A 23,820-nucleotide genomic window follows, 5' to 3' on the forward strand; every position below is an offset into this window, starting at 1 on the left:
GTGATGTAAAAACATCTGACCTAAAGCCTGCTGTGTAGGAAGGGTTTGATTATAAGCTGTGGTCATGATGATTGTTGGCAGAGGAGGATGGAAAGGTAAGGTCAAGTGGGAGAATGATTGGGGTACAAGATCGGAGGAGCAGGAAGAGAAATGCGTGAAGTACAATTGTGGGTCTCTGGGGAAGATGGGGGAGGCTAGAAAGCCAAGAAGACCTGCCCACTCAGACCAGGTTCTCATGGGAGCCTAGGTCACATCAAAGCGAAAGTTTATGGGGAAACCCAACCCGTCGAAGACATAAACAGAGCTACTTGTTTGAAAGTGGAGAAGGAAGCAAGGGTCCTAGCTTCCCCCTCCTCCTCAACCACCCACAGCCCCTGAGGGATTCTGGGAAACCCCAAAGCTGCAAGAACAAAAGCAATTTTTATTAGGCGGGCGTTTAAAAGCTACTGTAAACCTCATTTGTTCTGTATTGAGTTAGCTTTCCAGAAAAACATTTTTTTCTTTTAAGAAACTCATCTTGGATAAAATTTTGCTTAAGTGTGTTACTTTTTTGTAGTCTTAACAAGGCTGAATGAAAACCTTTTAATCTGTTCTCGATTTTTTATTATGGTAATGAACATTTAGTTATGGTTCTGTGCGTTAATGTGGTGATTTCCAGCCTCAGAGGTTCTCAGGAATTAAGACTGTTTACTTACACTGTTCTTTTTAAATCATTACCACAAGCAGCGTGGCTTCAAGGAAGGTCCAGGTTTGGATCCCAGCTTTGCATCTTATTACCACTATGACCTTGAACAAGTACTTAACCACTCTTTGCCTCAATCTTTTCTTCTATAAATCAGGAATATTAGTCGTACTTAACCCATAGAGTTATTGTGAGAAATAAGTAAGTTTTTATATGTTTATTGCTTAGAATAATGCCTGCATATAAAAAGTGCCATACAAATATACATATGCCATTATTATTATTATTACTATTATTATTATTATTGTATCTGTTTTTCTAATTCTTTCTTTTCTCCTCTGATGTACCATGGTGGTTAAAACTATGACCTCTGAAGCTAAATAATCCAGATTTGAAACCCACCACCACTGTGATCTTGGGAAAGTTAATTTAATTTTCTGTGATTTAGTTTATTCATGTGAAAATGGAGCTAATAATACAAACTAGTTCACAGAATTGTGAGGACTAAATAGGATAAAATTTGTAAAGCCTTTAGCACCATATCTGGCACATTGTATCACAATCATGATTATTATTAATTATTAAGGTTCTGAAGAAGGGATACGGTATCTGTAATGTAATATAGAGCCAGAAGTTTTTACTATATTGGCTCCTTAGAACCCTTTAGAAGGTTCTGTCTTGTTATTTAACTCATTTTCAGTTAGCAGAGGTTGTTAACGTATTGATCTTAAGTAATAAATATTTCAGCGTGCCTCTTAATATTGGAACAAGGGGTGGACGGTGGAGGGCTTGACCTTTATACTGTATAACTCAATGCTTATTATCAAACTGTCACTCAGAACTTGTGTTTATGTGGAATGAGTTAGATATTTTTTGGTTAAAATGTTGACATACAAGGGGACTTTTAAAAGGAACAAAAATAGTAAAGAAATGTGTTGGTGGGAATGACCTGAAACAACACAGGGAAGGCAAAACATTTTCTAACATGTATGAGTAGAGGTCAAATATGATTTAAAAAAATAGGCAAGCAAATACACAGTGATTTGCAGCCTTGGTGTGGAGGGGGAGATGTTCAGCTACTAGCCACCAGCGCACTCCTTGATATCAAGCATTTTCAGGGCTAATTTAGGTCTCTAGGACATTCCACTATCAAGATTAACCCATTCAGGAGGGTTTTGTATGGCATAGGGTTTATTGCATATTAGTGTTAAAAATATTACTGAATCCTTAGAAATTAGGCTCGAGGATTAGATTACATATCCTTTCAGGGTTATATTGGAGCCTTGTCAGACATACCCAGCAAAGGATCACGCAATTCTCTAGGGAATGTACCTTTCTTTAACTTCCTATTTACTGTTGATTAGGACCCAGGTTCTGTCTAGTTAAATCTTAATTATAAATTGAAAACTTGCAAGTGATTTCTGTCCGATAGAAAAGATAACCCTCAAAGTTTAGAGTTTTACTGACTATAGGACCTTAACCAGTTTTATATCTAGATCAGCAACCTTATTTCAATATTCTGTCTTTCATATACAATACTTCAGTCTTTCCCATACTCCACTGAACCAGAAGTATCATCCTGCTGGTTTCCTCATTAATGATTTAAAGAAGCCTCTGACACATGCTCAGTGTATATTTGTATGAGTTATATTTTTAACTTCTTAAAAACTGTATCCTGACAAACCAAGTACTTATTAGTGGAAATTTTCTTTCTTACTGTTTTCTACTTTCTCTAACAATTTTATTTGCTTTCCATTGTAATTTCAAAATTGAAATTAAAAGAATTTATTAGAAGTTAATAATTAAAAGAAGAATATATTTTATAGGTCTTTTATTCTTTTAATGTAGGCATTTTCTGAAGAACAGAAATAAACATAGGTAGCTGAAGTTTTAAATCTGCTTGTTTTAGGCTAAGTTGAATTGTGAACCTAATGGTTTCAGCAAGACCCACATTTCTGAAGTGTGTGATGTTAGTGTGAGCTCATACAGTAAGTACTCTTTGCTGTTTCGTAATGTGATTGTATGACTAGGTGCTGTTTATTGTAGTTTACTGAGTTTATTAAAATGTCCCATTTCATGTAACTGCAACCACAAACAAATGAGATAGTGGTAACTTTAGAGAATGTGTGTATGAATAGTTGTTTGCTATTATAAAGAAATTTTTAGAATTATGAATAGAATTTTAATGTACATACATTTCCATTCATCTTTAGTCCTTATGAAATATTCTGACAAGCCTTGCAGTAGGGAAGAGAGCTATTTGTTAGGGACATCTTCAACAGGATGCCAGCATTGGGTAATAAATTGAACTTATGACCTCTAAAGTCACTTGGATTGTTAAAGTTATGTAACGCTAAAGCTTTCATGAACAACGTTTTATATTAACCTCTCCTCCTTTTGTTAGAAATTTGCTCTCAATTGTTTTAGACACCCTTAACTAATGTTTACTTGATATTTAATGTAATTAATATTTAATTTTTCTAGAATGTATACTCCATGAAGACCGAGTCGTGTCTGCTTGATTCACCATTGTGTTCCAGGCACCTGCCATAGTACCTGTACGTGGTGGGCCCTGAACAAAATACTTCTGGCCCAGCTGATTCTCTGCCTGCTCACTTTCACTTCATTACAAAACAAGGAACACATTTAGAACTTGATAATAGACAAATAATTTCAAATGCTATGAGTGCTGAACATGGTTGGATGTTTAATCTAGGACTTCACCAAGCTGTGAGAATCATAGAGACATAGCATAACCTTTAAGTTCTCTTATTAGTCATTTGTTTCAAACTTTCATATTCTCTGCAGCATTTGGGGTTTTTTGCTTTTTTTTAAGATTATTTATTTTTTAGAGAGAGGGGAAGGGAGGAAGAAAAAGAGGGAGAGACACATCAATGTCTGGTTGCCTCTCACGTACCCCCTCTTGGGGACCTGGCTCACAAGTCAGGCGTGTGCCCTGACTGGGAATCGAACTGGCGAGCCTTTGCTTCTCAGTCTGGCACTCAGTCTAATGAGCCATACCAGCCAGGGCTGCTGCTTTTTTTTTTTTTTTTTTTTAATTAGCCTGCTTGGAAATTGCTGAAATGGGGAATAAATTGATATGAAATCATAGAGTCATTTCTATCCAGACAAACCTTTCCTTCTCAAAACTCTCCAAAGATAATAAGCATGGGAACCCAAAAAATGCTAAGAGGAATAGCTCAGAGGATAAAACCAGTTAGTTGTATGCTGCAAAGTTCCCCCACTCCCAGTTCATTGTTTTGCTCTGCCCTTTTCCTTACTCTTTCCCAAATTCCTTCCCTCTTTAACTGTCTTAGTTTCTTTTTCTGGAAATGAGTACTTTTGGTATTGATTTGATACGTGTAGGTCACCAAGTTCAAGAAACATATGTGTATATATGTATATAATTTATATATACATATAATCTAAAATAATTTATGATTTTATCTGCATAAACAACTTTTTAAAATGTATGGGTAAACCAAACTACATGCCATACAGATTTACTGTCCTAGTCCTTCTAGTCCAGTGAGAGTAGATTTATAAATATCATTATATTTAAAGTATAAATATATTTCTACCTCCCATTAGAGTTACTAAGTTGGGCAAAACCTCTGTTTCTTTGATTTTCCACATCATTCATCTTTAAGCACAGTTGCTCCCAAATAGTTAGAAAACATACCATTGAATTAATTTTCTTTTTTCTGAGTTTTGAGATTACTGGGAAATTTTAATCTGTGTACACTTGGCTTAGACCACATGGAGCAGGGACCTGCTGCCCTCACAAATGGTCTGTGAGGGCAAACGTACCTGCAATCCCAGATGGCAACATTGTAAGTGACAGGGTTGCATCCCAGAGTCCACATATAAACTAATCGTTATGAACCAAGTTTAAGGTATACTTTCTCCTCTAGAAGCAATGTTAGAAATATCATAAATGATGAGTTTCACAGGCCAGGCCACACAACTGCTGTCCGATGTGTGGGCTGGCCTGTGAAACTCATCATCCATCTAACCATCCCTCCATCCATCAAATACCTGGGAGTTTCTACTGTGTGCCAAACAGCACACCATGCACGAGAGTGCATCCAAATCACTTATGGTACATTTGCAGTTCACAGAGATGAAAGACACGGTATAGTAATATTTGGCAGTCTTTATCAGCTTACCAAGAAATTGGCATGTTAGTCTTTGTAAAATAGTCCTGTAAATATTTATTGAAGAATTGCTGTGTGCCAGGCTCTGTCCCTGTCACAAAGGAATAAAAGACAACAGGATGACAGCTGCCTTCAAGGAGCTTCCCAGCAGAACCTGAAGAAAAGTGGGTTTGATTAAAGGAGCGTGGAGAGGTCGGTACAGTTGCTTTCTGAAGCACTTTCTGGGCTTTGCAAAGACATTTTTATGCTCATGGCACTAATGCTTTGTTTGCTTCCGTTGCTTTCGAACCCTGACACCCAGTAAGCAATGATGACCTCTGCAGAAACCAGTACTGGATGTCGTCAGTGTAACTCTTAATGTTACCAACTATGTCAAGGCTCGTTTTTTTTTTAACCTCTTGAACCAAAGTGAACATTTTTGAGACCTTTGAGAGTTAAAAGAGTGCAGAAGGGAGTTAGGAGTTAGACAGAGTGTGCTTCTAGTGTGGGGAACAAATACTCTGAGAAGGAATCGGCAGAAAGAAACCTGCTAAGGCTTCTGCCTTACAGAGAGGCTTACACAGCTGAGCAAACTCGGCGGCTTCCCCTAGGTGCTCCCTTTGTGATGGGACTGCGGAACTGGCTGTCCAGGGCAAGCAGGACTTTGGATGGATGGAAAAGGTGGAAGGCAGCAACCAGCTTATCAGGGTAAACCAGAAAGTCTTGATGGTTGCCTGCAAGACCTCTGACCTCTGCTCCTGCCCTCTCCTTCCCCTCTCTGCTCCAGCTGGAGCAGGATCCCGCCTCCTACCTTTGCATATTCACATGGCCCTCTGCCTGATAGACTCTTTCCCCAGTTACCTGCACAGGTTAGTAGCTCATTCAGGTCTGTCTGCTCAGTGTCACCTGACTACAGTCCTTTCCTGACCACTCTGTTTTAAATAACACACACACCCTGCCACCCCATAGTCCATCTCAGCTTCATTTTTCTTTATTGCGTTTAACAACTACCTGACATTGTTTATTTGTCTTTTGTCTGTTTCCTTCTACTAGAATGTGAGCTCCATGAGAACGGGGCTCTCTTTCCTATGATGGTAATACACCATTGCACACAGTAGAAGGAATTAGAAGGTGCATTTTCAAAGAAGGGACTTGTAGTCTAGAAAGTGCTTTTTCCTAAAAAGAAAACTTTTAAAAAATCTTTTTTCAGCCTGGCATTTATTTGTATTCAATTTTGAGACTACTTTGGGTAAGGAGAGGGTGCAGTTGGTAATGGTATTCTGTATTCTTCTACTAGAAGATTGCGGGGAGCATTTGTGATTGCATTAATTTTCACTGTTTTTTCTCTATTTCTAACTTTTTATTTGGATAAATTGAAAATCTACAGAAAGCATGCTTGAATTGTTCGATGCACATCTGCATACCTTTCACTTAGATTGAACTTTTGTTAACATTTTGCCACATTTGCTCTCTCTCTAGGCATGCACATTATTGTAATTCTCACTGAACTACTTAAGAATAAGTTGTAGATATGACCCTTCACCTCTAAGTACTTCAGTTTGTTTCACCTAAAAAGGAGATACAGTTACCATATTCGGGAAATATAACATTGATGCAATAATATTATCTAATGTCAGACCCATCTTGTTGATGTCCTTTGTAACAACAATATGCATAGAACAACAGGGAGGAAGTCTCAATCCAGGAAACAGTCTGGGACCACACATTGCATTTGGTTATCAAGCCTCTTTCATCTTTCTGCTTGTCTTTTATGATATTAACATTTTTGCAAAGTATAGCCCATATGTTTTGTAAAATGTTCCCCAGAGTGGGCTTATTTTATATTTCCTCGTGATTAGAGTCAGGTTATGCATTTTTGACAGAAACATTACATAGGTGACATCCTAACTTTCTAAGTGCAGCCCCTCAGCAGGTACCCGATACCAGCTGGTCGTGACATTAAATTTAACCACTTGGTTTAGGTAGCGTCCAACAGATTTCTTCACTGGACAGGTACCTTTTTCCTTTTGTAATTTAGAAATAACCTGTTGAGAGATTCTGCAAAACTATGGAACTCTTCCACTCTCCAACAAACTTCCACCTAATGGTTTTAGGGTCTCTGGAGATTCTTGCCTGAATCTATGATAAAGATGTTAGTTGCAAAATGGTGATTTTCTGACTTTAATTCCTTATATGTTTATAAATTGGTATCCTATAGTAAGAACTTTCACTTTACCCATTTGTTTATTTTCTTATTATAAATACGGACTTACAGACTCATGGATTCTTTTCTTTAACACCAGTGTGTTAGGCCTGGCTGATGCGACTCAGTTGATTGGAGCTTCATTCCATAAACTGAAAAGTCACGGGTCCCATTCCCAGTCAGGGCACATTCCTAGCTTGTAGGTTCAGTCCCAGTTGGGGGTGCATCTGAGAGGTAACCAACTAATATTTATTTCTCACATGGGTGTTTCTCTCCCTCCCTCCCTTCCCCTCTCTCTAAAATCAGTAAACATGTCCTCAGGTAAGGATTAAAAAACAAACAATAAATCAGTGTGTTATAACCCATTACTGTCACTCATTCTGATGCTCAGATTGTCAGATTGACCTGTCTCACTGCACTGGTCCCTAGCATTTGAGGATAGAAATATCTACTCCCAGGAGTAAGAAATATTTTTAGTATGTTCACAGTGCTTCTGAAATTTTAGTTGCGTACAAATCACCTGGGGCCCCAGATTCTGCATTCCTAACAAACTCCCTGGTGATGCTGACGCTGGCGGTCGGTGGAGTGCAGTTGCTGTAGCAAAGGTGGACAAGTCTATGGGTTGATCTGGAAGACTTGAAATATGTCTTGCTCTCCCTGAATTAAGATGAAAATTTTGCCTCATTTACAGAGAAGAGACTGATCTTTCGAAATGTGTATGAGCTCTGGTAGGCAGTGGGGAGAAAAGTGCCACTCCCTAGCTGCTTAATTCTCAGAAACCAAGTAACTCTGATAATGAGGAACTAACTCTGCATTCCCCTCACTGGTGCTTGTTTCGCATTTCCCTAGAAATCCTGACCTTTTCGGGGAGCTGCCTTCAGCTGCTGATATCTGGGATTGAGAAACAGGGACTACCTCAGTGGAGGATGTGACTCCACCAGCATTCTGTTAGTCAGACTGAACTTTATTGATTCCAAGGAAAGTCAAGCAATTTGAACTCTCTTCATCGAAAAATAAATGTTCAATTTTTTTTTCTCTCTGGGAATTATGAGCTTCCTGTCATCGGCAGCTTTCAGTGACTTTGGGGCAAATAATTTCTTTTTCCCTTTTAAAGCCACTTCTAGAGAGATTGTTGTTGGCACTCCGGCCATCAGCAGTTTGCAGCCACTACATTTATAAAAATTTGAAATGTACATGGTATTTTGCACTGCTTAGTAATTTTGTTTAATCTACTTACAATTTTACCAGTAGCCCTTTTTTTCTTACGTGATTTTATATACCCACCTGTCATCTGACTTTTACATTTCCCCTTACTTCATTCTATTAAGAATTGAAGGGGTCTTCCTTATTTATAGAAAAAAAGAACTTTCAAGCAATGTAATCTGGTGGAGGTCTTAGAGGAAACCTCAGAAATCAGAGGATTCCTCATGTAATGGACTGAATGTTTGTGCCCCACCAAATTCTTCTGTTGAAATCCTACCACGTGATAGGATGGCCTTAGGAGGTGGGCCTTAGGGAGGTGATTAGGGTTAGATGAACTGATAAGGGTAGAGTCCACATGAAAGGGATTAGTGCCCTTAGACACAGGAGAGACCTTGCTTCCTCTGCTCTGCTCTTGGCCACGTCAGGATACAAATGAGGGTAGTCTGCTGCCTGCAACTTGGAAGAGGGTTCTGCTGAGAAACCCACTGTGCTGGCACCCTCATCTCGAACTTCCAGCCTCCCAGCTGTGAGAAATCAGTTTCTGTTATTTATAAGCCTCCCAGTTTATGATATTTTATTCTAGCAGCCTGAACTAAGACACTTGTTGATAAAACATTTATATAATCATCCTAGGTTTGCAGCTACCAATAAGCACTGGAGAGTGAAGGAGTGTGGAACCAATGTGCACATACCCACTCATTTAACAGAATCTGGAAGATTTCAAAAGTGAATGTTTTGTCTGTGTTTGTTGGTTGTTTTAATCTCTACTATTTGTATGTTTTGCTGTTTCTGGCACTAAGATAGCTGATAAGAGTGCTACACTTGAGTAAAGGTAGGGTAATTTCTGACTTGTGAATGAATGATTCACAACTTCATATGCCCCTGTGCTCTTCTTTCCCGGCCCACCCCCCTTCCTTCCAGAAGGCTGGCCCCCACCTCCCTGCTGAGGGGCGGTAGGTACTCGTCCCCTTATTGCAAAGAAACTACCTGCTACTAGAGCCCCTTTCTCTACCAGAAAGTGCCTTAGCTCTTGTGATGCCTTTCTTGGTCACAGCACATGCTTATTGCTCATGGAACTACATGGAGTTAATAGAAATTTCATTTTCCTTCTCTGAGTAATGTGTGTGTTACAGAGGGTATTTAATATAGCCACACTATGAAAACCCAACTTCTGAAACCTAACCTGGAAATCTCCTAGTTAGATGCGTAAACAAGTAGATACCTTTATGTTTTCTTTGTTCAAAGATGCCACCAGGCTTAGCCTGGTCTGGGATGATCTTGGCCCACAGAGGCTCCCTGATTGCTATAGAAGCATGGGGCCAGCAGAGCCTGTGGTCTGTGCAGGCCACTCACAGGGTATTCGGAAGCACGGCCATGGCTGGAGGCCAAGCCCCTGTGGAAAACAGAAAAGCTGTTTCAGTGCCTTGAATGCTAGACACCTGGTACCAATTAGACCACACCTGCTTTCTGCTGTTTGGTCTCTGCCATTCTCTCTTAAAAAAAAAAAGTCACTGAAAATAAGAAATGTTTGATTCTGACCCAGATCTCTATTATCTTTATAACCTCTCAACATTGTGTGTAAAATTTGGTGATAATAGTAAGAGAGGAAGTTTCATCTATTTTCTCTTTCAGATGTAGAATATCTTATTCTGACATTGAACAATTCTCAGGTGAGCTGCTTCACACACACACACACACACACCCCTCAGATAGACTGTGGTGGCATCCTTCACCGTGCCCAGAACAATGTTTAACATGTAGGTCCTGGGCAGGTTTACTGAATGAATGATCCAAAGCAAAATGGAATGGCAACTGGGTGTATTTTATTTTCATTTCCCATCTTACCAGCCTTTTCAAAACATCATTTTGATTCCAGCAAACTTGGATCCCTCATTATATTTCCAGTGCTGTATTGGAACATTGCTCGAGTATCAGTCCCTGACTGTTTATGAGCACACATATGCATAGACCGACTTGCTCTACCCAAACACAGAAGTGCCTCCCTAGTTGATGTGATTAACTGGCGGAATAGTCTGCAAGATTGCAGAGCACTTGAGAAGTTATGTACGCCTTTAGTTTTACTCAAAAAGTCTTAAGATGATTTCTTAGAGTGTTACTTCCTGACAGTATGCTGTACTAATCTCACTTTCTGTACTGCTCTAGAGGGTATTATACATTCAGCCAGCATTTGTGAGTGTCTGCTAGGTTCACAGACCTGTGCTAGGCCCCGTCTGGCCCTGCCTTCAGATGGTGTACGGTCTGAGCTGACAGATTGCATGAACATGAAGCATCAGTACTAACACTACACTGGTGAAATATCAGGTGCACTGCTCTCCTGCAGAAAAGAGAGACTCACATGAGGTGGAAGGGCTAGAAGAAGGAACTGTTTGGGAAGATGTAATAAAATAGCACTTGGCCTTAATAGATGTTGAAGAGGAGAAGGAGGGAGGGCATTCCATTCAGGGAGGAGCAGTATAAGCAAAGGCTGGAGATTGGTGTTCACATTCTGTTTGCAGGACAGTGAGGAGCCTGGTCCAGGCGTGGAGTAGAAGTTCTGTGTTGGAAACAGTGGCGAAAAGGTGCCAAAGCTGTCTCATGCCAGGCCCCACAGGTGCCTCAGAGCCGAGTGGTCTGGAAGGTGGCCAGGCAGCCCAAGGACGGTCCTAGAGCCGCTTTGCTGGGCTCCACTCCTGCCTCCACTGGTCATGAGCTGCGTGATCCTGGTTGTCATGCAAACTCTCTGTGCCACGGTTCCCTCATTTGTAAAATGAGGACAGTGATAGTATGTGTCTCACAGTGCTGGGTACTTGTTACAGGTCATCACATCCGTTATCAGGCGAAGGAAGGAAGTAGTGGCAGCCTTGCTTTAGGAAGCTGACTTTGATGTGCAGGATGAATTTCCACTCGTTGAAAACTTCATGGGTTGAAGCTTGGGGAGACTCTGAGGAGCTGCCTTTTACCTGGATGGAGTTGAAGACGGGCATTCAGAGGTGCCACCACCGTTTCCAGACTCCACAGAGACCAAAAAGTGGGCAGGGTGATGTGTTGAGCAAAGCTACTCTGTTTTCACTACGTCTGCATTCACAGATTTTAAGAATGCTCATGCTTGACAGTCATTCAGAAATAATTTGGTCAAACTAATTGGCAGTGTCCCTTAATAGCCAATGAGAACTCTTATTGTCAGAGGAAGTGAATTATTAGGCCAGAAGTAACTGGAAGATTGTTTCCTTGCCTTTTTGTTTCTTGGTTAATATTTTCTATTGTGTACCCAGAGGCTGCTGTGCTGACAGGGATAAGATGGAGAATTGAATTGGAATAAATCAAAATGGAAAATAACTGGGAATATCCCTGTAAGAATTGTCATGCCTCACTTAGTTAACACATGCATGCTAATTCTGTTGTGTTTACGCTTTGTGTGGACAAGAAAACGGAAGGCAGCTCTCCACATGAAAACAGGAATTCTTTTCATACCTTCCCTTGAAGCTTTTCTTTCTCTTAACCATGAGATTTTTAGCTGAAAGGAAGTTTAATTCATGCAGTAGGAAGTTTGAATTTTTACTAAACTTTTGTCTTTGTAAAAATGTGAGTAAGTTGCACTTTCTTTGCACTATCTTTATGCTAGAAATTGTATGAAAATTTTTATGGCACAAGCATTACAAAGGATATAGCACAGCATCTTCAAAGGATAATACTACAAAACACATTTTTATCACGGTAAGCTTTACTTCCTAAGTGCTGCTTGTCTGTATTTGATTCTGGGTATTATAGATGTTTCTGTATGTAGTATGGAGTGTTCTTGTGTACCATTTCAGTGGTTTCAAGGGTCAGGGCTTACAAACACTGATAGATCTGGTGTAGCACTCCAAATTTGATGCCACTCAGGTACCGACACCAACAGTTATTAATTAAGCCTTGACGATATCTGTCTTCTGAAACAGAAAAGAGATAACCAGTTAAAAGTGAGTGTGACTGTACTGTTTGAAAAACACGTCTCTCTAGTTCATTCCATGTGATTTTTAAGATATGCAATCATATGTGTACACATGTGTATATACATGCATATGTCTATGTATATATGTATCAAGTAATCTCTGTAACTATTTGGCTATATATAGTTCTAGGCCAGGTAGTATAAGTATTCATCTGTATCTGATTCCTTTGAAATGATTCAAAACAATGTATAGAATTAAGGGCAGTATAAATTACACTCCCCCCAACACACACACACACACCTTCAACGTGTAGTTCTGGTGCTGCCACTCCGGTTTCTGCCTGCATTGTCACATGGCTGTTGTCTCTCTGTGCATCTGTGCCTTCGCATGGTGTTCTCCCAGTCTCTCTCCTGGACTCCTGAGGACATCAGTCTTCATAGGTGAAGAGGCCCACTACTCCAGTGTGACCTCATTGTAACTTGATTATACTTTCAAAGATCTCATTTTCAAATAAGGTCACAGTCACAGGTACCAGAGGGTCAGACTTCAACATGTCTTTCGGGGAACACAATTCAACCTGTAACACACATTTAGAATAAATCTGTTCAATATTTAATAAATATGTATGTGAAATGTGTGTGTTTAATGTGGCATATTAGAACAATGGAGTTAATGAAGTACAAAAGTGTGAAACATTCACATTGGTTTTGCATATGGGTATTATAAATGTCAACTTCTAAAAGCAAACTTCTCCTTCTTCAGTTTTATTAATGACTGATTTATTATAAGATACTTCTCAAGTGAATTAACTTCTATGACATAAAGCATTCATACAGGTATTCATGCCTATGCTTGTAATTTCGGTTTCAATTACAAAAATTCTTTCCTTTTCTGGTAGAAATGAGTATTCCACTTAAAATTTTGGACTTCATTGGTAAAAAGGATTAAGGAATAAATTGTTCAGGAAATACTGTAAAGGAAATGGTGATCTACTAATTTATAATTATCAACTTCCAATTAACTTCCTTGTCAGTGCGTGTGATAAGCATCATCCTTCTAAAATTGTTAGGAAGTGAAGTATCATTATAAGTTGTTTAAATCAAGAACAACAATCCTTGACAAAACTTACCTTTTAAAAGCATGAGCAGATACATGTAATTACCTCTCTACCTTGGGTTTTTCTGAGTTTCTTAATATAGTAAATTAAAATGCTTATACTCAAATGATGAAATATCAAAGCCTCCTGTTTTGTAATTTAACAATATAGGTAGTGAATGAACCTCAGTCTTGATGATTTGGGTGAAAAGTACTTTGAAACTCCTTTACCTTGTTCATAGATTCTTCAGGGTTTGGATATAACAGTCATCCAAAAAGCTAGCAGGGGAGAACACTGTCAGTACCTGTCAGCATAAATTCCTTTCACCATCCGAGAATTAGAAGCATCCTATGTATCTCCTTAGTTGGTCAGGCCAATCTAGTTCCCACAGCTGCAGAATCCTTATTTCAAATGTGTCCTCTCTCATTGTATCTGCTCTTCTTCAGAGGAGATGAGATGGTGAATTCTCACCACCCTGTCCTCCGGGGCCTCTTCTCAGACCAGGATGCAGGGACTGAGGCAGCCACAGTGAGGCTGGCATGGTCATACACACACACACACACACACACACACACACACACACACACACTCTCTCTCTCTCTCTCTCCAGCGTGACCTGGCCAGGCCAGGCCAGGCCAGTTTGCAGCACTATCTCTAAGTATGTAAGCAGGTTGTTTACCCCTGGAAGGCCTGTGTTTTCTCTAGATCAGCATTCCAGAATCCCACATAGAATGGAAAACTACTTTCTCCTTAAATGCCACTAGGACTCTTTGGGGTCTTGAAGTCAGAGGTGAGAAGCAAAGCCTGCTCCTTGACAGGAGGGAATGTTTTGGTTTAATATTCCTTTTCTCTTTGTTGGTAGACTTTCTCCATTGTGACATAGGAGAAAGATGAGATTGTGGCAAATCTTGACAAAGAATAAAAGACAGTTTCTAATTCTCTGAGCCATTTGAGGATGGTGATGGTGAGGATGATGATGATACCATCACCTTTTGGTTAGTTAAACCACTATACTCTATTCATTGCCTGAAACATAGAAATGATAAGTTAAGGTGCTGTACTACAAGTATTCTGGTTTGAAACAGTCATCAAGAGTTATTGGACTTGTAGAAGTGGTCAACCCTGGGATATAGGAAGTTTTTCATTGCTATCATCTACACACATTCACAGAGATATTATCCAGCTCGGGAACTGGCAAAATATAGCCCAAGGGCCAAATCTGGTTCACTGCCTGTTTCTTGAATAAAGTTTTATTGGAACACAACTACATACATTCCTTTACATATTGTCTTTGGCAGCCTTTGCCCTATATGTGGGCAGAGTTGAATAGTCGAAACTGTGGCCCACAAAGCCTAAAATGTTTATCATCTAATGTGTTACAGATAAAATTTGCTGACCCCTACTTTAGGTACTGTAAAAATTCATCATTGTACAACCGTACAATCAAAGAACTTCAAGGCCTGCTGGTGGTTATAACAGATTCCAAGGCTGATGCAGTTCTGCAGACAGTCAGGTCAGGTCATGAAACAACTTGCCAAGGGTCTTACTGTTTGTTGGTGATTTTCTTTTACTTTTTTTAAAAACAGTATTTTTCCCCATAACTTTTTTTATTTTAAGATATACATAACAAAAAATTTATCATTTAACCAATTTATGTGTACAGTTCAGTGGCATTAAATATATTCATGTTGTCGTACAACCATCAGCACCATCCACCTCCAGGACTTTTTCATCTTCCCAACTGAAACTCTGTGTCCATTAAACACTAACTCTCTGTTCCCCCACCTCGTCCTATGCCCCCAACCACCACTCTACTTTCTGTCTCTACGAATTTGACTACTCTAATACCTCAAATAAGTGGAGTCACATAATAGTTGTCCTTTTGTGACTGGCTTATCCATGATTTTTTTTAATTGAAGGAAATATGCTTTATAGATACAGGAAAATTCTAGCCTTGTCCCTGACTGCTTCACCGCTTGACTTGGTCCAAGGTAAGCTGATCAATATTTCTTAATGTCCTCAGCACTAAAATGACACAGCTTTTCCTGAAGAATGCAACACAATATCATGATATTAGTCTACTAAGATTAAAAACTAAGACCTCAAAATTTACAGTGAATAGTCACAAAATATTAACTTGCAGTTCATGTCCTTGCTCCCAGTATTATGGTATAAGAGAACACACAATAACACTCAGAAAGTGACTTTGTGGACATGTGAACCAGAGCCAAAGATGAAGGATGATAATTCAGGTCGCATGACCCACTCCTGGGTAGGATCAAGCATACTTCTCTGGTGACTAGTTCAGAGTTTGCCAAGTTCAGTGTCTCCCTGTTTCAGACAGTGTTGCCTACACACTGTCCACACCTTACCCATGGCACTTCCCTTTTGTGTGCTTCTTGTGCATTTCTTCCTACTTACACAAAGTTATTTCAGACAAGGTAAAATATAATATAATAGCTTTTGGGTCACTAAATATGTCACATTTCTAATCCTGCCTTTCTAAGACTATACCCAGGTCACTCAGTTGGAGTTCTGAGTGCTCATAAAACTCTCCAGCCTTCTATATACATATTATTTCTTGATTTCATCTTGAGATGAATAATTTAAGCCATGGTTTTCATACCTTACTCATTTACCACTTAGAGAGAAACCTTATTTTAAAATTCTTGCAGGGGGAAGAAGGGCACCTGGCAGGAAAGTTGGGTGACCAACTGCTGCCTCCATGTACTTCCTAAAAGCAAATAAATTGTACTAAGTCATTTGTTTTAAGTATTTGTTTGTCACCAGGCCTTAAATTATATCTTATTTTTATTGTTGTCTTGTCCCAATAGCAGGAAAGAGTATAGATATGACATTCTTAAAATTAATTCAGCAAGTGTTTATTGGCTTACTATGTACTAAGTGCATTACTTGTATTATCTCATATAATCCTCTTAAAAACTCCTCTGAGATTTGTACCTTTATCATATCCATTTAAGTGATGAGAAAACGGAGACCCAAAGAAGTTCTCTGCCCTATCATACAGAGCCAGGAAGAGGTTGCCGAAACGTGAATCTGAGCCGTCTTGACTACAAAGTCAGATTTCGCTTATTTGCATGTTATTCGTCCAACACATGTTTAATGAGAGCATATTATGCTTCAGACTTGATTCAAGGGCTAAACCAGCAATTAAAAATGCCTTTCCATCATGGAAATTCTGCTCCGTAAACCACTTTCCTATGAAGCCATCTTGCATTCTCATCCATCTCTGACCTATGATGCTGGTGCTTTTTTTCAGCTTCTCATTAGGCAGGTTTGATAAGTGGCAGGAGATTTTCCAGTCACTTCTTTCAACAGACAGAACTGAAGAAACCATTGAAGACAAATATTGTTTGTTTCTTCTTGAATGATCAAGGACACGTTATCACAGCTTTGAGACTATTATTATTATAGGTCACCCTGAGAGTCAAGAAATAAGCAGGTCTATCTTATATTATAGCTAATGTCCCTAGCTTTAACTTAACACCAGTTTTCTCTTAGCTCTTCTGCAAACCTATATAAAAATAACCAGTAAAAAAAAAAAGAAAAGAAAACAGTATCTTTGTCATTAAGGCTTTGAATAGTTGACAACAGTATGGACACATTAATTTACTATTTGTTTTCAAGAGCGTTCTTTGTTTTTGGTTTTGATTCAAGACAAAATTATGAAGCACAAGAGCAAAGATCATCTTGGGTGGTTTGCCATCCTGTTTCAGATACTTTCTTTCCTCTTTCTGGCTCCCCAGCCTCCCAGCGAGCAAAATTTTACAGTTACTACTCCGCTAGAGAGTTAACTCATAACTAAAGCCTCCTGTCCTTCCCTGGCCTTTCTCCTATCATATGGACTAAGAAGTCTACTAATTCTGGCAAGCTGGGATCCTAAGAGCTTAACTATGATCCTGCTTGGAGAATTTGCATTTTGATGGAAAACATTTCTGCTACACCTTCATTTGAGGGGAATGAATAAAGATTTAGCACACCACTTCTACAATGTTGAACTAACCCAGGTTATTAAACATTTTGGGGGAACTAGTTTTCTTTGTATGATTTTGAATTGCTTAGTGAAATATTTAGGTTTTCCCAACTTGATTTTCTTAATGAATGTGATGAGTATTACTGCAGAGGGGGGGAACTTTCTGACCACCCCATGCCCTGTTTTATGCTATGTCCTGGATCCATCGCCATGTTCAGAGTGTCTCATTTGCTCCACAAACAATCCTTGGACATATCTTAGTGCCAGGACCTCTGCTGGGTGGTATGGGATTATTAGGTACTATTCAATTGCTGGTGGTCCACAGAATTACCACTTATACTGTGTATTTTTTACAGTTTACAATTTAAAAAACACTTCTTGCTTCTCATCTCGTTTAATCTTCTCTGTGCTCATTTTAACAACATACAAGAATCCAAAGGAGATCTTCCCTGTAAACTAGTGTTTAAGATGACAATATTTATCTCAATTTTCATAGGCAGAATATGAAGCCAAAGGAAGTTAAGTGACTCGCCCTGCCTAAAAACCAGGCTCTCCTGACTCTGGGTCTAGAGTCCTTTCTTCTAAACCATAGCTACTTTTTCAATTCCTGTGCCTAGCCTCCTTTAGTATTTGAATGTTTATGTTACTAAGTTTCTGTAATGTGTTTGCCTCAATTGAATTTCGTATCTTTTTTTAAGGTGGGACTTTTTTCCTATTTTTTCTACAATCATTCCTAACTTAGAATCATCTACATTCAGACTTGATGGAATATTTGTAGTTTCTGCATTTAAATTATTTGTTCACTTATAATCCTCAGGGATTTAATCTGACCTCCCAAAATAACAGTTGTGGTTCTATAATGTTTTAAAATATCATAACCCTGGTGATTGGAGTAAATCCAGTTTTTTCTTATAGTCTGTACCTATTTTAGTTAGTCTCTGTTCTTCCAGTATAAATGGAACTTGCTTCAGCCAACTGTTGACATCACAGCAAAGAAAATACAGCTAGCTTTTCCTCCTCTCAAAGAAGAAAAAAATTGTCAATCTGTCTCTTTAGCATAATGTATTTAAAGCACTTCAAAATGTTTAGCTGGCTGTACAGTCTTTCACAGACTAATCTTGCCCCATACCTATGCTGTTTATCTGTACCCACTTTTAGTACATTGACTTTCTCTTTTTTTTCTGGCTCTTTCATTAAATACCATAGCTTTGGGCATTCTACCTTGCTGTCTTTGCAACTGGCAGAGTCTTATGCATGTAGAAGTAACTTCTTAACCACCCATGGTATTCCATCTTTTAACAGACATTTTTGTCATTTGATCAGGTTCCACTTAACAATTTATTAATAAATGTGATGAATTGCTCCATAATTGTTTCTGGTGGATAAGTCTCCACTCCCTGGTGTGATTTTAATTAGTAGTCCTAGCAGGCAGGGATTATGCCTTAGCACATCCTTTGTAAAGATCCCTCCAAGAAGAAACCGAAGCAAGAATACACAGAGTATGTTTCAGAATATGTGCATTCAGCTTTTCAGTCAGTATTTATTTGAAAGTTTTCTGTTTGCCATCCACTCTGCTAGGGATGCAATGTACCCATTGTGCTTACACACTAGTAAAAGGGTCAGACCAGTAAATCCAATAATCCAAGATAGTGTGATGTGGGACTTGAGAGAATTAGTATAAATTATTATGTAGGTCTGTGGTGCTTCCACATAGAGGAAACTCTTAAGCAGTTTTGAGATATCTGTGAACATAGCATTTGAGATTATCTGATACCTAAAGGATAAATAAGAGTTGGCCAGATTTAACACGGTTGAAAGAGGAGAGAGGATTGGGACAGGGTGCTCGCTGGAAAGAAGACCCACCTCTCTAGCTAGAGGGTAAAAAGGTTCATTAAGGCTACAGCATGGAGTTCAAGGGAAATACTGTAGAAGTGACTGGGATCCAGGATGGATTGAAGTGTTTGGCTTTATCACAAGGGGTTTTTTGTTTTGTTTTGTTTTGTTTTTGTTTTGTTTTAAACCAGGGAGGAGCATGATCAAATTCGTACAAATTTGTAGTTAGAAAGAGTCTGTGGCTGTGCCATGGAGAATGTTTTGACAGAGAAGAGCTGTAGGGAGATTGCTTATGGTCTGTTGAAGTAATGGAAGATAGAGATGATAGTGAGAAAGTGATCTAAACCAGGGTAGGTTAAGTGAAAGGATTCAGAAGACATTTAGCAGAGAGTCCTTGAGAATTATTGATTGTAGGAGAGGGTGATTGGAAGTCCTTTAGTTCTCTGTTCTCCTATCCCTCCATCATTTATTTTAGGCCATTCATATATTTTCAGCTGTAGTATCCATGGCCATAAAATAAGTACACTTGGAACTAGTAGGACACTTTAAATTTTAATATATTCTAAATCTTTGCAGAAAGATATTTAGAATAAAGAGGGTAGTTTTATGTTAGAGATATTTTGCATTAAAAGATTAAATACCATACTGATATATAATAATTTACAATAATGAAAAAGTCATATTTATTATTTCAGGGAAATGTAAAGATACAATCCTATTGTTAAAATGTTATGCCTTTAAACAGTTCATTGATGATGTATTTATTAGATAAGGAAGGAATGTGAGCTTTTCAGTACAGAATTACCCATCCATTTGTCCAGTCTTAATGGAAATAAAAATCTAGACATAAAATACAAAGTAATGAAAACATTTGTTAGGTATACAGATAGTTCCAAGTAGTTCAAAGGTCTATCAAGAGCCATTAATGGTTCCCTAGTGAATCTGGATCAATGATCAAATGGAACAAGTTATTGCTCTCAGATTATGCTTCTTTGATAGTAAATCTCCAGGGTCTGGTTCCCTCCTAAATATCATCTAAGCAGTTATTTCCTGCCCACTCCTCATCCATTCTTCTCTCCCTTTGTTCCTTTATTTTCTTTAAGTTAATCCATTTCTTACCAGTCTTCCCTTAAGTTCTTAGACTTGAGAAGTTATCTTGAGAGGTGTAAATAATATGCAAATGGCACCTTAGTTTTGGTCTTGGCTTTACCAAAATCAACTCCATGTTTATGAATTTGCCACTTCTCAGGATCTTGGCTTCTATATCTGTAAAATGAGAAAGCTGAAGTAGATTAGTGTTAAGGGACTCCCACCTATGATTCTTTTATCTGCTTTTTTTTTTTCCTGGTTCTGCATATCCAATTGCTTCCAGGCCTTTGTTCACTTGAGGGTCCCACTGATACTTGAGATTTGTTATCAGAGCCATCCCCTCATATTGAAGGTTCTATGGTTTGTTCCAGCCCCGTCAGAACCAAGGGACTGAAAAGTGAATTACCGCAAAGCTGTCCCAGGGGAGAAGGAGAGGCAACACAGCAGCTGAAAGTCTTATGTTTAAATGCTTAGAACCTTCACTTTTAGGTCAGGAAACTTGCTCCTTTGAAACATTCTCTCTTGCATTTTCTTTTGTTGTTATTTTTATTTAACCAGATGTTTGAGGTTTTTATTTTCTTTTTCTTTTTTTTTGTTTGTGCTTTTTTTTTTCTTGGAATGGGAAAGGCAGAGTGGTTGCTAAAGAGGGAAAAAGAGAAACCACTGAACATTTTTTACAAATCATGCTGCCTCTGGGGATACAAGGCACAGATTTCCTTACATAGGTTGTAATTCTCTCCCAAGTTCACCATTTTCATTTTCAACTACAGCAACCCACCTCCACATCTGTCTTCAGGTACTGCTATGTATATCATCTTTGTGACCCCCCCCCCTCCATTGCCAATATAAATCCTCCTAATATCCATCCTCAAGCTCATTTCCTCACTGCTAATTAACCCTGCTTATAATGTTGATCAACAATCACATTTAAGCCCCTCTGGACTTCATTAAGTGTTATTCTTTGAAAATATATTTAAAATAGGTTAATGTGCAAAATAAGAAGATACCAAGTTGTATATGTTGTAACAGTATGTATGGTAATATCTTCCATTATATATTTTAAATGCACTAGTAATAGGGTAACTTTTCACATATTGATCTGTTTAGTCTCCACGAGATGAAAGATCTGAAGAGTATCTTTTAGCTATAAAGTCATTTGATTTGACTTGTTTTTCATTCTCATTGTGATTGCTGTGACTTATTCAAGTTGACACAACTTGGAAATGGGCATGTTGGCTTAAAAAAGACCACCTTTGCCTTAAAAATGTGGTCATTGATATTAGTAGCTGTTTCAGAAAATGTATTGCTCCAGCTGTGATACTAAAAATGGTAATTTTTAAATGTTATGTCCACTCTATATAGTTTAATTATGAACTGGACATTTCAAGAAGCTCTCCTAGTCTGCTTTTTGGTGTATTTTAAATTTGAAATGGATCTTTGAACCTGTACAGCTGCTGGATTAGCAGTTACTGAGTTCATTGGTTTGTCACTGGAACCATCTTCACAGTCTAACACCCTGGTAATAAGGAAAGTGACTCCAGTCAACTGGAAATAAAGCAAATAATTTGCATTAGTCCTCCCCCCCTCACCAAATACTATTAACTCCCTAAACATCACTGGTCTCACTTCTACAGTAGCAAAGATGATGCAGTTGCAACACCTTTACCTCTTTACTTGAAAGCTGCCTTTTGCTGATTCTGTTTGCCATGTTAGTTTTAACTTTTGTTACTTCTGTTTTATGGGTGGATACCACACTGTTTTCCCTGCTACCCTGGGATTTACTGGATTGCAATCTTCTAAGAAGTAAAGAACCAGGTCTAATTTATGTTTAGCAAAATAGTGTTGGAGTAGACACTTGTAAGTTAGTAGAACATAGAATAGTACTAAATGACTTTGACGAATCTTTTAATGCATGCTTTTGAATACACTTTTTGCAATGAATGGTCTTTTGTAGATCTCAAACAAAACAAAAGATAACATTTTTTTGTTTTCTTTTGACCCTTGCAGTCATAACTCTTTACCTTTTCACTAAGCCTCCCCAAAAGTGCTCTTGCTTGTTTACAGTTATCAACGATCATGCTGTCTGTACTCACCCCAGAGTAACAAGTTAATGATTTTTAAATAAGGTGCAAATCAAATGATGTGTTGTTCCCCTCTCAACCCAGTAGGACTAGCTTGGGGAATATGCAGCCCAGTAGATAATTTCGCAGGGTGACCCATTTTCAACACTGACTGATAATTTTAAACCCGCCAGGAAAACTATATCGGACATTGTTACGATAAAAACAACTGGGATGGGTTGGTGGTGGAGAGAATAAGAACCGATAAAAAATTTGGCCAAAGGTACGCGTCGCACAGAAGCCCCAGCTGCAGGGAGGGCGGGGCGCCCGGCACCTGCGTGGAGCGCGGGTCGGCGGGCGTGGCCTGCGGGCGTGGCGCCGGGGGCGTGCCCGGGGCGTGGCCAGCCACTGGCGCCGGCGGTTGAAAGGGGGTGGAGTTGCCCTTGGAGGCGGCACCGGCCCTGCGCCCCGAGGCCCGTCGCGCCCTATCGAGCCGGAGCCGAGTGGCCCGGCGGAGCCGGCGCACTCCCGCCTGCAGGGGGAGGGCGGACGGGGCGCCGGCACCGGCCAGGCCGCAGCAGGCGCTGTTTCTCTTTCACTTTCCTTCCCTGTGAGGCCGGCGCGCTGGCGGGCGAGGAGCGGCGGCGGCGGCGGCGGCCGGGGGGTAGGTACTGGGCGGGCTTGAAAGTGGCCGAGACCTCGCCGCCCCCCACACCCCCCAGTTCAAGTTTGGGCCGGGAGGGGGAACGGCACCGGCACCTCCAAGCACCTGCCGCGGCCCGCGCCGTCTGCAACCGGGAGAGTTCTTCTGGGGCGGGGGTGGCCGGCCGGGATGTGGAGGCTTCGGAGGCGCGGCCTCCCTTCAGAGACGGAGAGAGCGGCGGGCTGCGAGCGCCCGGCCGGGGAAGAGGCAGCGGGTCCTCCCCAGCTTGCCGGGGCCGGCAGAGCTGCGCGGTTCGCGGGGCCCGGCCACCTGCGCGGCGGGCGGGGCGGACTTGTGCCTGGACTGCCCAGGGCCGTACTGCCGGGTCCCTCCGCTGGACGACGCGGAAAAGTTCCCGGCCGCCGCTGCGCTGTCACTGCACGGACTTGTTTGCTTTCTCTTTTGGTGACAGTGCTCTGTGGCTTACGGTGTTCATACTGCCCCGGGTCCGGGCCGTGCGTTTCCTCTTTTAGAGGACTTTCTCTTACTTGGAGCTTTTTAGCAAACCTACCTGTGGGAAAGGCAGGGCCCTCAATCCCAGTGTGTAGAGGGGAACGTGCGGACCAAGGCGCGGATATTAAATGCTTTGCTGAAGGTCATGCAACTCGAAGGACCAAAACCCCGAGCCCGGTGTGTTAATTATGTTCCTCTTCTGCTATACCCTCCACACAATATTCCGAACGATGAAAGGATAACATGCAGACCCTGCTCCTTACACATTCTCAATGGCGATGTGTGGATGGAATGATGCATTTTACTTTTCCGGTTGCTTTATGTATGCTTATCTATGAATGAACAGCTAAGATAGGAAAAAAAGTTCCTGTTTATAGAATTAAACTTAGGAAACTAACACCTTTTTCACGTCGTGTTTTCTAAGAGGTTACATTTA

At 40.0% G+C, this 23,820-nt stretch overlaps 1 protein-coding gene across 3 annotated transcripts in view; it reads left to right on the forward strand.

The window, feature by feature from the left end:
• The window catches only part of PCGF5 (polycomb group ring finger 5), a 116,166-nt gene that overhangs the window by 26,575 nt on the left and 65,771 nt on the right, over positions 1-23,820 (forward strand). For 2 of the 3 annotated variants that reach the window (XM_045853946.1, XM_045853948.1), the window contains exon 1: positions 22,727-22,892. The exons of the other annotated variant lie outside the window; for it this stretch is intronic. The gene's annotated coding sequence lies outside the window, so the exon portion shown is untranslated. Of the gene's footprint in view, positions 1-22,726; positions 22,893-23,820 lie in introns of those variants that run through there. 3 annotated transcript variants of the gene reach the window in all.

Source organism: Phyllostomus hastatus, unplaced genomic scaffold, assembly GCF_019186645.2.
Source record: "Phyllostomus hastatus isolate PE091 unplaced genomic scaffold, TTU_PhHast_1.1 phas_scaffold_1066, whole genome shotgun sequence".
Taxonomy (NCBI): Eukaryota; Metazoa; Chordata; class Mammalia; order Chiroptera; family Phyllostomidae; genus Phyllostomus; species Phyllostomus hastatus.